At 55.9% G+C, this 15,078-nt stretch overlaps 1 long non-coding RNA gene across 1 annotated transcript; it reads right to left on the bottom strand.

Annotated features, from left to right (window-relative positions):
- Positions 1-13,262: 13,262 nt before the first annotated feature.
- On the bottom strand, positions 13,263-14,216 carry LOC120324709. The gene is made up of 2 exons (XR_005566213.1): positions 14,160-14,216; positions 13,263-13,523 (listed from the first exon to the last, which is right to left on the bottom strand). It is a non-coding gene; the product is annotated as an uncharacterized LOC120324709 (long non-coding RNA).
- Positions 14,217-15,078: the final 862 nt, after the last annotated feature.

The raw sequence follows: 15,078 nt of genomic DNA, 5'->3' as shown, positions 1-15,078 counted from the left end.
GGGCATTGCAGAGGGTGTGGGAGACTCCCGTGTCCCCTTGGGGGGCCAAGGGCAGAAGGACCAAGGAGGAAGGAGGAGAGAGGAGGAAAAGCAGCTGGTTTTAACCCTGAGGAGAAAAGGGTCTTCCTCACATGTCACCTCCTTCCTCCAGCCACCTCTCCACCTGTCACCACCTCATGGGACCAGCTGCGGAGTAAAAGGCAGCACCGTGGGCACACCAGGCTGAGTAAAGTCATTACAAAGGGTGCTCAGGGCTCTGGATTGTCCCAAATCCAACCGAGTTCCCAAGCCATGAGCAGAATGATGCCAGGCAGGGAGGAGGAGATCGGTCTGCTTTGCTGCAGACACCCTCCACTCCCACCTTCTCCGAGACTCCAGAGCCTTTTCTCACCACTGAGCAGCAGTGGAGATTCCAGAACCTCTTCCCAAATTTGTGTAAGAAAAAGTGGACCAATTTTTGATGGTTTCCAGGCAATGAGTTGTCTTGTTCATCCTGGCTTTAAATCCATTTGTGCTAGAGATGGGACAACTTGGTGTCACCCTCACCAGACACGTGGTGAGCTTCAAGGGAAGCGTTAGAGCCTGGGAAAGGAGATGCCACAGCATCCCAGAATCTCCTGAGTTGTGAGGGACCCCCAAGGATCATGGAGTCCAACCCTGAGCCCTGCACAGGCCCAGCCCCAAGAGTCCCCCCCTGTGCCCCAGAGGATCAACCAAACCCTCCTGCAGCTCTGGCAGCCTTGGGGCTGTGCCCACTGCCCTGGGGAGCCTGGGCAGTGCCCAACCAGCCTCTGGGGGAAGAACCTTTGCCTGAGATCCAACCTGAGCCTGCCCTGACACAGCTCCAGCCGTTCCCTGGGGGCTGTCCCTGCTCCCCCAGAGCAGAGCTCAGTCCCTGCCCCTCCTCTGCTCTTCTCAAAAAAAAATTTGGAAGCCAGAAAGATGGGTGAAAATGAGGTTTCTTTGAACAATCTCATATTTGATAGGCAGGAGAAGGCCTGGAAATAACACACATGGCCCCAGAAGGAACCTTGGCAGTGTCAACAAAAACATTTTTGTCTCAGTGTGTTTGTTCTGAGGTCCAGCACAGCAGCAGAACATCACAGAATCACAGAATCACACAGTCAGAGAAGCTGGGAAAGACCTCTGGGATCATCCAGTCCAACCTGTGACCCAACCCCACCTTGTCACCCAGCCCATGACACTGAGAGACACGTCCAGTCTGTCCTTAAACACTCCCAGGGATGGGGACTCCACCCCCTCCCTGGGCAGCCCCTGCCAATATCTGATGCCTCTCTCTGTGAAGAACTTCCCAATGTCCAACCTAAACCTCCCCTGGTGCAGCTCAAGGCTGTGCCCTCTTGTCCCACTGCTGGTTCCTGGGAGCAGAGCCCGACCCCCCCCAGTTCCCCCCTCCTGTCAGGGAGTTGCAGAGAGTGAGGAGGTCTCCCCTGAGCCTCCTCCTCTCCAGGCTGAGCCCCCCCAGCTCCCTCAGCCTCTCCTCACAGCACTTGTGCTCCAGACCCTTCCCCAGCCTGGTCACCCTTCTCTGGACACCTCCCTGTTCAGCTCCGTGTCCTGTCAGCTGCCAAAAATACACCAAACCAGGGCCTTGTTTGTGCCCCCTCCTCATCTGGAGGCCCTCCCCACATCCAGAACCCTTCCTGGAGGGGGGACACAGGGATGGGTGACTCAGCCCTTGCCAGTGTGCAGGTCTGAGGGGGCTGGAAGGTTCCTGAGCTGGGAGAAACAAGGGAGTTGGTTGTATAAAATGGACAAGTGAAGGACAAAGCAGGTTCTGCCCATCAGAGCAGAAGGATCTCCTGTGGCTGTGACCCCTCAGCACCCACTCCCAGGGCCAGGCTAGACTGGGAGGTGCTGAGCCCTGCACCCAACGGGCACTGCAGGAAGTTTTCTGGCTTGTAAGCCCAGCTGCCCAAACTGCTTCTTATTGCCTAAAAACCCTTGTGACATTTTGGACTGGAGAAAAGGCCACCAAAGTCCACGATGTGTTGGACACCCAGCTGGTGACAGCCCCGACCACCCGGCACTCCCTGGGGCTCCAGGCACAACATCCCGAGGAAACCGCAGGAAAACAGCCAGGTGAAGGTGAGATGTGCAGCAAGGAAAGGTGACATCTACTTTTTTCCGTGTTCCAAAAGTCATTTCTCAAATTCCCCCACCTGGCAGAAGAGAACATGACTTCTATTGTCCCCTCCTGTGCCAGTGCTGTGACAGCTCTTCCTGTGTGAGGCTGGAAGGGAGGCAGGTCTGACTCACAACCATCATTACATTAAATAACATATAGTGAAAAAAAAAAATGGGCATATTTGCAAATGTCCATGGCCAAACTCTGATTTGTGGTTAAAAGCCAGTCTTTATTTTCCAGGTCTGTAATTTGATTTACTAAAAAACTTATTTCTTCCCACAAACCTTGGCTCTCTCATTATCTCAGCCTCAATAAAGCACTCCTTGGTGGAATTTAGGGATGATTATTGGCTGCTTTATTCCTTCTAAGCACTGCTCAATCAGAGAAGTCACACAGCCGATGACAAACACATCCTTAAGAATGAAAGGAGATTTATTTAAAGCAAAAATGTGATTCACCCTCAGCTTTTTTACATTCAAAAATGCTTTAGAACATGGAAATGTGTGGGGAAAGAAATTCCTGCAGCCATATTTCCTACAGAGTAAAAAAAAGGCATGACACTGAAATGATTTTATTGGAACATCAGAGAGATTTTGAGGTGCCCAGAAGGAAGTTTGGCAGGTCCAGCTGCTCCCCAGGATCCACAGTCACCCCAAATGCCAGAGCAGAGCAATGCTGGGCTGAGCCACCACCCTGGATTTCTCACCTGGTGCTTCTCTCCACGGTCACTGTGCACATAAAACCCCTTTATTATCCCAGGAAGGGGTGATTTTTCTATTCCTTCAGCTCATTTAACAACATTTGCTCTTTATGAAGCTTTTCTAAGCTGTGTTTGATGGTCTTTTCCACTGTGTTCTGCAAGGAAGCCCTTTCTTTGATAAGCCCAACTATCGACTCTGAATCCATAAGGATTTCTTCCCACATCCCTCCCTGTATCTCGTTTTCCATTCAGCCTTCTTTGCTCTCCAGACCTTGCATATTTTTGTGCCCTCAGCCACAGGAGTTCTGCTGAGGGACTCAGGTGTCCCTGGCAAGGGGAACAGTTCTGCTGTGGCCACATTCCTGCTCCTTCTGTTGTCCCAGGGCATGTCACAGTTGGAAATAAACTCCTGCAACCCCTCCTGCCACTTTGCATCATTTTTCAGAATCCTAGTAAGATCCATCTCAAGGTCCCTTAAAAATAAAGCCCATCAGGAATATTGCAGCCTGGAACTGCCAGTCTGGGGATGATGTTCAGGGCCCCAGGATGTTGTTTCATGATCCCTCTCTGATGATCCTCTCAGGCAAGGACAACACTCTGGAGGTGTTTGCAAGATGGGGAGACCTCACTGCAGTCCCCAGCTTCCTGGGCAGGGGCAGAGGAGGGGCAGGGACTGAGCTCTGCTCTGGGGGAGCAGGGACAGCAGCCAGGGAACGGCTGGAGCTGTGTCAGGGCAGGCTCAGGGTGGAGCTCAGGCAAAGGTTCTTCCCCCAGAGGCTGGTTGGGCACTGCCCAGGCTCCCCAGGGCAGTGGGCACAGCCCCAAGGCTGCCAGAGCTGCAGGAGGGTTTGGCTGATCCTCTGGGGCACAGGGGGGGACTCTTGGGGCTGGGCCTGTGCAGGGCTGAGGGTTGGACTCCATGATCCTTGGGGGTCCCTTCCAACTCAGCTTATTCTGGGATTTTATGATCTCTGTGATTTATTTCACTGACACTCTGGCTCACACCTGCTTAGGACCATGGAAAGAATCATGGAATCACCTACTAGGTTTAATTGGAAGGCACCTTAAAAACAGCCAGTCCCACCCCCTGCCATGGGCAGGGACACCTTCATTAGCCCAGGTTGCTCCAAGCCCTGTCCAACCTGGCCTTGGACACTTCCAGGGATCCAGGGGCAGCCACAGCTTCGCTGGGCAAACTCAGCACTGCCACAGAGAAGAATTTATCCCTGATATCCAACCTAACCCTGCCTCTGTCAGACCTGCTCAGCAGGACAAACCCAGCAGGCAGGAGGGGCTGGTGGGAGCTCAGGGGTTCGAGCTGATCACTCAGCCCTGCCGAGCTGCTACAGCTCAGAAACTGGGCTGTGGGATGTGCCAACAGCAACAGAGCTCCAAGACACGTGGAGGTGCCAGGCTGCTCCGTGCTGGGTGTGGGGAGGCACGGCCATGGATATTCACCTGCCCATGGATGTGCACAGGGAGCTCGGGAATGGTCACTGCAGAGACGAACTGGCAGGACACTGTTGGACCCACCTCATACCTGAGGAGGATTCAACACCCCCAGGGCTTGAGGAATTTATTTTGCTCTTAGGGATTTAATGCCCAGAGAGAGAAATACCTGTCCTTAGGGTCATCAGGGGCTCACAAGGGTTTACAGATACACCCCTGGGCTCCTGAGGGAAACACCAGGTGATGTACAGGACAGTGAGCAGGAGTAGGAGGAACCTGCACGCCCACGGGACTCCTGTGCCTGCTGCAGCCACACAGGGAATGATCTAGAACCGTCTCCATCCACAGAAGCCACTGTGCAGGGGTGTGGGTGTGCTCAGGTTGCCCCGTCACAGTCAGTTGTTTCTGGACCAGCCTCCCAAGTTGCTGGAGAGGTGGAATGTGGAGAGGCAGAGCCTGAGCTGCTCATTTGTTTTTTATATCCTCACGACAACCACAATATTGTGAGAAAGGGAGAGGCTGCCTGAGCAGCTGCTGTGCCCGGGGAGACATGGGGACAGGAACCCGGGCACCCTGTGCAGGGAGGAGCTTCTTCCAGCAGAATACTTTCCCTCCTCAAGTCCATCTCTGGAGCAATTATTTTAAGAAACACCTTCCCTACCTCCTCCCCAGCCACTGTCTCCTGGGAAAAGGCACGTCTGCTCCTTTCCCAGCCCCAGCTCCCCCCGGCAGCATCTCTGGGAGCGGGGGCAGCGCAGACGAACCGTCCTCGCCCCGGGCCCTGTGCCCACGAAGCTCTGCTCTGTCAGCTGAGCCTCACTCACTGCAGCCCCAGATGGCTGGTGGTGGGTGGGCAGGCACCCCCGGCACCCTCCTGTACCCTCCCCAGGGCTGGCAGCAGAGGGGGTGAGGGTGAGGGGCTTCCAGTGCCCTGGGACACTGAGGGTGTCACCCTAAGAGCTCAGCTCCCGCAGCAACTGATGTCAATGAGCACCAACTTGCCCAGTGACCATCCAGCTGGGTCCCAGCAGCAGAGTTCTGGGGGCTTTCCTGCTCGCTCAGACAAAAATGTGTCTGATGGTTTTTAACAAATTTGGCAAAAAGCCCTCCTCCCCCAGAGTCCAGGAGGAAAAGCATCTGGCCCCAAGAAAGGGCTGCAAAGCCGACACCAGCAGGCAGGACACAGGGGAGGGGCCGTGGGCACCACTGCATCTGCAGGAGGGTCAGAGGGCAGGCTCATGGCCCCCCTCCCAGGGCACAGCCAGCACTGGGTCCTCCTCACTGCCCAGATGTTTCCACTGGAAACAACAAAATGAAGCTTATAAATCCCTGGGTGACTGAGCCCTTAAACCCTGCAAAGCCAGGCTGTGGGCACTGCAGTGGCACCACGGGAGCACAGCCCGGAGCTTCACCCTCTGCAGAGCCTTGGGAAAGATGTCAGTGAACAAAGAGATGTTTTCTGACACAACTGCACAGGGATTAAACTGCGTTTCTGCTGCACCCCACTGGGTTTGTCCCCAGAACCTTCTGCACATTTAGTGGTGCTGGGAGCTGTCCATGCACCAAGGGGATCAAAGGGCTGGAGTCCCTCTGCTCTGGAGCCAGGCTGGGAGAGCTGAGGGTCTTCAGCATGGAGAAGGGAAGACTCTGGGGAGACCTTAGACCCCCTTCAGGGGCATAAAGGAGGGTTATAAGAAAGAGGGAGGGTGACTTTTTACAGGGGCACAGAGGGACAGGACAAGGGGGAATCATTTTAAGATAAAAGAGGAGAGATTTAGATTTAGATTAGATTTAGATTTAGATTTAGATTTAGATTTAGATTTAGATTTAGATTAGATTTAGATTAGATTTAGATTTAGATTTAGATTTAGATTTGGATTTAGATTTAGATTAGATTTAGATTAGATTTAGATTTAGATTTAGATTTAGATTTGGATTAGTTATTGGGAAGGAATTTTTCCCGGAGAAGCTGTGGCTGCCCCATCCCTGGAAGTGTCCAAGGCCAGGTTGGAGCAACCTGGGCTAGTGGAAGGTGCTCCTGCCCATAGCAGGGCCTGGAATGAGATGAGTTTTACTGTCCCTTCCAACCCAAACCATTCTGGGATTCTGTGGTTCTCTGATTCAATAATCTGGAGCCCAGTGGATCCACGGCCCCACATGTTCAGTGCACACTCGGTGCATTCCCACTGCCACAGCTCCAGGATGAGCCCCACCACAGTGAGGGCTGCCCTGTGTGGGCTCCGGTGTCACAAACCCCAGTGCATCCCCCCAGCACTGGGCTGGCTCTCTCTGTGTCACTGGCCACATCTCCAGGCCCTTTAACCCCCTTTAATGGGGTACAGACTCCCCTTAATGGGGCTGGTGAGTTTGGGTTGGTGGGAGGTGCTGGGATTATAGGTGGGGTTGGGGTGTGATGCTTGAAGAGAGGTCACAGCTGGATTTGTGGATCACTGTATCCTTTTAGCCCAAGGGAAGGGGATAGAGGGGGCTGGGGGCAGGAAGGTTTCTGTTCCCCTCTGTTTTCACAAGGTGAAAGTGCTGCAGCACAGCCAGAGGGCTCTGGGGACAGAAACAGGAGTCAGGAGGGTTCACTCCATGGGCTTTGAAGGTCACTCTCGGGTGTAGGGAAAGGATGGCACAGGTGGCTGCTCTGTGACAGCACTGCCAGGCTGCTGCTCTGGGCACAAACACCGGGGCTCACAGAGCCACTTCCAGCCCAGTTAAGGGGAGTCTGCACCCCATTAAAGGGGGTTAAAGAGCCTGGAGACGTGGCCAGTGATAAAGAGAGAGCCAGCCCAGTGCCGGGGTGATGAACTGGTATTTGTGACACCCAAACCAGCAGCCAAACCCTCAGCCCAGCAGGGACTGTGGGACTTGGGTGACACACACCATACCCCCCCCAGACATCAGCAGGGATGGCACAGGGTGGTGCTGGAGCAGCTGACTGGCTCCATGGCCAGACTCTGACCAGCATGTCCTCATGCTGCCACATCTCCAGCTGCATCCAGCATGGAATCACTCAGGTTGGAAAACACTTCTAAGGTCACCAATCCAACCATTCTGCTCCATGAAACCTCCACTGCCACGGGGAGGGGGATTCCTGCTTGTGAACCTCTCTGAGATGAAAAAGTTGTTTATTTCTTGCACTGAAATTCACTGCTAGAACTGGTACAAAAGGGAAGAAAACTTTCACTGTGTTGCATTAAATCCCTTGTTGTCCCTTGCCCTGGGGTTGCCCTTTCTGTGCTGCTGCTGTGGGACGTGGGGAGCTGCACATCCCATCTGCAAGGGCAGAGGGAATGAGTCAGAGAGGAAAAGGGGGGGAGGGACGTGGCTTATGAACAGTCCTGGTTGTTACTGGGAGATGGGGGGGAAAGAGAAGGGGAAAAAAGAAGGAAAAAACAAACCAGGACTGTCCCGTTGCTCCGGAGAAGCCCCTGGGAAGGGGGTGATGTAAGGTCAGCCTGTACTTCCCATCCTGCTGACACAGACACAGGTCTGAGGGTCCCCAGTGCCCCCCACGGGGCTGCTGTGCCCATCTGTGTGTGCCCTACGTGCGAGGAGGGAGGATGCCCCTGGGATGGGGGATCTCCAGGACCTGGAGCGAGCGGAGTCCCCGCAAAGCTGGGGTGTGATATGTCACCTGGCTGGGGTTTTGGGAGGAGGGAAGGCAGGAACAGAGGGGAGATGGGACCCAGGGAGAAGAGCCAGAGGTGCAAGGGGCTGTCAGAGAAAAGGTTTCTACTCCTTGCTCAGCCCCCAGGGATCTTGTGAGCTGGGAGGCTCAGCCCCCTTTCCTTGAGGGGATGCTGATGGTCCCAGTCCAAGCCCAGAAAACATGGTTGGTGCAAGATGAAAAGCACAAGTGTGATGTGGAGAAAAGGCCACCTGAGACCAGCCTGGCAGGGCCATCCCCCAGAGTGTCACAGGGAGCTGGGCAGCCTCCACAGGCTGTGGGACCACGGGACTTTGATGGAAGAGGGTACTTTTGCTGGAGATGGGAGAGGAGACACCCCATAACCTCTGGAAGCACGTCTGTGCAGGCTCCTTCTATCGAGGAAGGATGAAGAATGGGATTTACTTTAGAGGGGACTGAGCAATGTGGGATGACCCCATGGCTGTTGCCTGGAGGAGCTCTGGGATGCCCCACATGTCCCTGTTGCCCCAAACACCTCCATGAGCAGTGGGGAGGGTGGTGGAGCCCAGGCAACCTCATCTCCTCCTTTGCTGGCTCTGGGTGGTCTGAACAAGGATTTGGGGGATTTAGAGCCGGCTTCATGTGTATGGGCACAGTGTTAATCCTACTTTGGGATTTGAAAAACCTCGAGGTGATGAGGTCGTCACCAGTGGGAACCCAGTGGGTGCCACAGCACCAGCAAGAGCTCTCTGGGCAAGTGACGCTTCAGCAGCTCCCACTCCAGGGAAAGGTCCCCATCCATCCCTTTCCCTGCTCCCACTCCAGGGAAAGGTCCCCATCCATCCCTTTCCCTGCTCCCACTCCAGGGAAAGGTCCCCATCCATCCCTTTCCCTGCTCCCACTCCAGGGAAAGGTCCCCATCCATCCCTTTCCCTGCTCCAGCAGACGCAGTTCTCAGGCAGCAGAAGGTCCTGTGAACATCTGGAAAGGGCCCAGATCCTTGGGAGATGTGTGGCTTGTGGGAAACCTAATGGGAAATCCCCACCAATGCAGGTGGCAGCACCGGTGGCCTCTGACACCTCCTTCCTGTCCCTTGCTGGACAGCCAGGGACATTATCCCAGTGGGAACCACCTGGAATTGGGATGGTCTGCACTTGCAGAACAAAACCCTGTTGGGGAAATTCTTTGACACTGGCTTCTCCATGGGCCAACTTGTGGTGTTGGCACAGCTGCCTCCCAGCTCTGGTCCCTCCCTGAGAGCTCTTCCCACCAGGAGAGCCAAGGATAACCAGGAATGGGAGCCATCAGTGGCTTAAAACACATCAGTGACAAACCCCAGAGTAACTGGCGGGTTAGGATGCTGTTTGTCAGGACTGATTGGGCATTGCAGGGGGCATGGGAGGCTCCAGGGGGGGATGCCTGTGTGTCCTTGGGGAGACATGGGCAGAAGGACCAGGGAGGAAGGAGAAGGAGGAGGAGAAGGAGGAGGAGAAGGACAGGCTGGTTTTAACCCTGAGGAGCAAAGTGGTTGGTGTGTCCTGGGCAGGGGGCAGGGCAACCACCACGCCCTGCCAGCCTGGGGCTGGTGCTGGGCTCGGGCACAGAGCCAGGGCAGGATGGACCCACCCGGGACCTCAGGGGTTCCCAGGCAGGGAAGCAGCTCCTGGGGACACATGGGCTGCTGGAGGGTTTGTGTGAGGTGGAGTAGAGTCTGCGTGTGATATGGGATTGGGATATGGGATTGGGACATGGAATGGTGATATGAGATGGTCGTATGGGACTGTTATATGGCATTGTGATCTGGGACTGTGAGATGGGATTTTGATATGGGATTGTGACACAGGGTTGTGACTGTGAGATGGGATTGTGACATGGGATTGTGATTTTGAGACTGTGGTTTGGGACTGTGATATGGCATTGGGATTGGGATTTGGGATTGTGATATGGGAGTGGGATTGGGATTTGGAATTGTGATATGGGATTGTGATTTGGGATCGGGATTGTGAAATGAGATTGGGATTTGGGATTGGGATTATGATCTGGGATTGTGATCTGGGATTGTGATATAGGATCAGGATCTGACATTTTGATACAGGATTGGGATGTGATCCAGGGTTTGTGATATGTGATTGTGATCCAAATTTCTCCAGGCACACGTGATCCAGGCTGGAGGGACACAGGAGGCAGGACATCGTGTCCCAGCCAGGATCAGCAGGAAAGCCCTGCTCACCCCAGAGAGCCCCTCACACCCCCAGGGCCACCCCTCACCCTCCCTGGCACCCAGCTGCAAAAAAGAAAACAACTCTCATTTATATCCTGTTTTTTTTAAAGACCAGTATGGGGGGGGGGGGGATCCCAAAAAATCTCCTGCAAAGCTGCAGGGAATGGTGTGTGTTCCAGGAGCATGTGTTGGAAAGGGTTTAACCGGGGCGAGGCTGCTCTGCTGCCTCAGGGAGCTGCTGGAGATACAGCCTGTTCCCACTCACTTCGGGGGTATTTATAGATACAGATGTTTCTCGAGCAGCAGGGTTCACGATGGAGTTTTTAAATTTTTTTTTAAGTTTTTCTTTCACTCCCTGTCTCCCTTCCCATCCCTGCTTTGCTCTTCAAAGCAACGCAGAGACAGCAGTGGGGAGGCAGAGGAGTCCATCCCCCCTCCAGGCTTTCAGAAATAAAGGGTTTAAATGGGTCGAGGTGCCCTCCATATCCCTGTAATGTCCCAGGGGAACGTTTTTGGAAGGCTAAAAGCACCTCCTCGGGGGAGGGCTGGCTCCCAGCAGGGTGGGAGCGGGTGCTGCCTCTGGGCACTGCAGCTGGAGCACCCAAGGGAGTGAGATCAGCGCTGGTTCAGCCACGGAGAGATTCCCCGAGGGCAGGGAGGGGGCTCAGCCTGCCCCTGCACACCCCAAATGTCTCACCCAGCAGCAAACCCCCCCGTGCCTGGAGCAGGGGATGCCTGATCCATCCCTGTGCCAAACAAAACGGGGGTTGGCTTGTCCAGGGCTCTTTGCTCCCCACTGCAGTGGGTTTGCTCCCCTCTGAGGGGTCCCTGTGCCCCTTTTCCAGGGCAGGGCTCAGCCCTGACCCTGCCCATCACCACAGGGCCTCACGCCCCGCCCGAGGACACCTCGCAGGTGATGCTTCCCCCCAAGCCCAGCGAGGATTTCACAGCCCAGCTCAGCTCGTTCCTCCTGCAGCTTCACCCCCAGGGGCTGCCCAGCGTTTCCCACCCCGAGGAAGGCTGGCTGAACATTTTCCGGAGGAGAAAAGCCCCGCTGAAATGAATCCACATCCCAGGGGAAGCAGCGCTGCCTCTGCCCCCGAGCGATATCTTTGGAGGCTGGGCAAGGGCTTTGCTCCACAATTAATTATCCATGCTCTGTGGGCCGGCTGGGAGGCATTAATGGCTCCAGATGCGGATCATGGAGCCCTGCGTGGCACTGTAAACATGCTGGAAGTCCAATTTGGATTTCCCCGGGTGCCTCATTTAAATGAATTATATAAACGCTTTCCCCTCCTCCTTTGAGCAGAAGCCAGTCTGGCTGCTGCCCGATGTGTTAATCCAGGAATAAAGTAAAAAACAAGGGAGGCCAGGCATTGAAGAGAATAAAATGGTGCCGTGGAGCCCCTGGCAGGGCTGGGCAGGGTGGGCAGGGGGTGCTTTGGGGCTGCAGCTGCTCCCACCACCCAGACCTGAGTATCCCCCTTCACATGGTCCCGACCCCCTTGGGGACCCCAGGAGGGTCCCATCCCCACCCCTGGGTGTTTAATTCAGTTTAATTCTGCCACACAGTGATCATAGTTGTTTATGGTGAAGGACTGCTGTGTGACTTTGCCCCCAGTGTCCCTCATTTCCCCCATATTCACCCCTCTGGGGTGGACCCCAGGGAGAGAAATTAAAGCAACTAAAGTCACCGGGGTAGATAATGACAGTGGCAGTGTGTGGGGTCCCAGCACGGTCTGATCCTGCTCTCCAGGCTGGACTCAGGTGTGGGATGGGGAGGGACAGACAGGAAGGGGACCAGCCCAGGGTTGTGTTTTCTGCTGAGCAAGAGGTAGCAGATGTTTGCTGATGAATTATTCACCCAAAAAATTGTCATAGAAACACAGAATGGTTTGGGTTGGAAGGGATCTTAAAGCTCATCCAGTCCCACCCCCTGCCACGGGCAGGGACACCTTCCACTAGCCCAGGTTGCTCCAAACCCCATCCAGCCTGGCCTTGGACACTTCCAGGGATCCAGAGGCAGCCACAGCTTCTCTGGGCAACCTGGGCCAGGGCCTCCCCTCCCTCACACAGAACAATTCCTTCCCAATATCCCATCTATCCCTGCCCTCTGGCACTGGGAAGCCATTCCCTGTGTCCTGTCCCTCCATCCCTTGTCCCCAGTCCCTCTCCAGCTCTCCTGGAGCCCCTTTAGGCCCTGCCAGGGGCTCTCAGCTCTCCCTGGAGCCTTCTCTTCTCCAGGGGAACCCCCCCAGCTCTCCCAGCCTGGCTCCAGAGCAGAGGGGCTCCAGCCCTGGAGCATCTCCGGGGCCTCCTCTGGACTCTCTCCAGCAGCTCCACGTCCTTGTGCTGTTGTTCCCCAGGGCTGGGGCAGCTCTGAGAGGGGCAGAGGGGTGGAATCCCCTCCCTCAGGCCACTCCAATTCCAAAACAAGGTGGCTGTGGTGTCACAGGCTGGCCCGTGCCCATGGATTGACTCTGGGTTGAAGCCACAAGGGTGTGGAGGCTGAAGGTGCTGCCTCAGCCAGGACACATCAGAGACAGCCTGCACCTCTCCACCAGCAGAGCTGGGAGCAACCCTGCTGGATATTCAAATCCCCATCCAGCCTCCTAAAAATGCAGCTGCTGCTGCAGGGCACAGGCACAGCACGGGACATTCCTGTTTGGACGTGACTATCAGCAGAAAAAGGAAGTTTTGAGTCCCTCCCTGACTCTGGGCCAGTTGCTCACTCCCCAGGCTCTCTGTGGCACAGCCTTTGCCATCAGAGCCGAGAAGCCAAGCCCTGGCTGGGGAATCCCAGGGGCAATTGAGGGCAGCTGGAACAGGACACCTCCATGGGACACTCCCTGCAGCCTCTCCCCCACATGGGCTGAGCTCAGCGGGATGCCCAGCTGGCAGGGAGCTGCTTCCCTCCTCCCTGCCTGCATCCAAGGGGATATCTGAACTCAGGCATGGATTGTCCTTGCCAACAAGCACATGCAGAACAGCCACAACTCTCCATTCCCATGACAAGCCCTGTGAGGGAACTGGGGAGGCTCAGACTGAACTGAGTTCCTCTCATGATGTGCTCAGGCTTTTGGGGAGCTTTTGCCATCAATCCATCTGGGTTTTTTTTTAATTTATTCTCATTAAATTATACAGCCAGGGTTGCCTGTGGTTTGAGCTCCTTGGGGTACCTTGGGTGGATAAACACAGCAGGATGGGACAAACACATCAACCTGCCATGGGGGTGTTTCTCTCCTAAATCCCAAAATCCAGGGATGTCAGAGGCATCCATAGCAGCACAGCCAGAGCCACCCTGATTGCCCTGCCTCAGTATCCTCAGTCATCTTGGGGTGTATCTGCCGGGGGTTTGAAATGTCTCCTAAAGACAAGAGGGATCATTGTCATTTAAATAAATGATGAATAGGAGGAATGAGGGGAAAATAGGTCTCGCAGTGGACCCTGGTGTGATCCAGCCCTTCCAGAACCTCCCCAGCAGGGTGCAGAGCACAGGGTGCAGGACACAAGGGTGCAGGACACAAGGGTGCAGGGTGCAGGATGAACGTGCAGGGTGAAGGGTGAAAGGTGCGAGGTGAGGGGTCCAAGGTGAGCGTGTAGGGTGCAGGGGTGCAGGGTGATGGGTGCACGATAAAGGATGAAGGGTGCAGGGGAAGGAAGGGATGAGGGGTGAACAGTGCAGGGTGCAGATTACAGGTGCAAAGTGCAGGTTGAGGGGTGCAGGATGCAGGAGTCAGGATAGAGGGTTACAGGGTGAAGGGTGCAGGGGGTGGGGTGTAGGATGAAGGGTTCATGGGGTGGGATGAGGGGTTAGAGGGTGCAGGGGGTGGGGTGTAGGATGAAGGGTTCATGGGGTGGGATGAGGGGTTACAGGGTGCAGGGTGCTGGGTGAAGGATGGAGGGTGCTGGGTGAAGGATGGAGGGTGCTGGGTGCCGGTGCTGGGTGCAGGATCAGGGTTCAGGCTGCAAGATGAGGTCAGAGGGTGCAGGAAGAGGTTACCGGTTTACTGGATGAGGTCACAGGGTGCAGGATGAGAGTTCGGGGTGCAAGATGAGGACACAAGGTGCAGGACGAGAGTTCGGGGTGCAGGATGAAGGTTCGGGGTGCAGGATGAAGGTTCAGGGTGCAGGATGAGGTCACAGGATGTAGGATGAGGGCTCGGGGTGCAGGATGAGGTCACAGGGCGCAGGATGAGGGCTCGGGTGCAGGATGCGGTCACAGGGTGCAGGATGAAGTCACACGGTGCTGGGTGCCGGGTTCTGGGCTCCTCGTGTCGCAGCGCGGGCTCGCAGCGCCACCTCGTGACCGGAGCCACCGGGGATGGGCTGCAGGACACGGGGATGGGCTGCAGGACACGCGGATGGGCTGCAGGACACGGGGATGGGCTGCAGGACACGGGGATGGGCTGCAGGACACGGGGATGGGCTGCAGGACACGGGGATGGGCTGCAGGACACGGGGATGGGCTGCAGGACACGGGGATGGGCTGCAGGACACGGGGATGGGCTTCACAGCCCGGGTTGTGCTGCAGGGCACCAGCATGAGCTGCAGGACACGGGGATGTGCTGCAGAGCACCAGGATGGCATCCCAGCGCAGGGAACCCCTGCTACAGCAAGAACCCCTGTGCCCCTGGGCATGCTCTGCACCCCACGCTGTGTGCAACCGACCCCGTGCACCACACCTTGCACCCCCCTCTTTGCTCACCACCACCCCCTGCCCTGCCAGCCACGGGCCCACCTCCAGCAGCAGCTCTTGGGGTGCCACAGCCTGGCAAGGGGGTCCAGGGCTCAGAGTTTTCATGCCCCAAAGTGATGCCATCCCCACCTGCACCTCCTGGCAGCCAGTTGTGCCCCCAGCTGTGCCCCCACCCCAGCATTAGGGCTGTTTAATACTTCCTCTGCCTCCCACGCACTCAGCA

Source organism: Pipra filicauda, unplaced genomic scaffold (assembly GCF_003945595.2).
Source record: "Pipra filicauda isolate LSUMZ 115617 unplaced genomic scaffold, ASM394559v2 scaffold664_size391380_pilon, whole genome shotgun sequence".
Taxonomy (NCBI): domain Eukaryota; kingdom Metazoa; phylum Chordata; class Aves; order Passeriformes; family Pipridae; genus Pipra; species Pipra filicauda.
The sequence above is the reverse complement of the archived record's forward strand: the minus strand, read 5'-3'. Positions and strand labels throughout refer to the sequence as shown.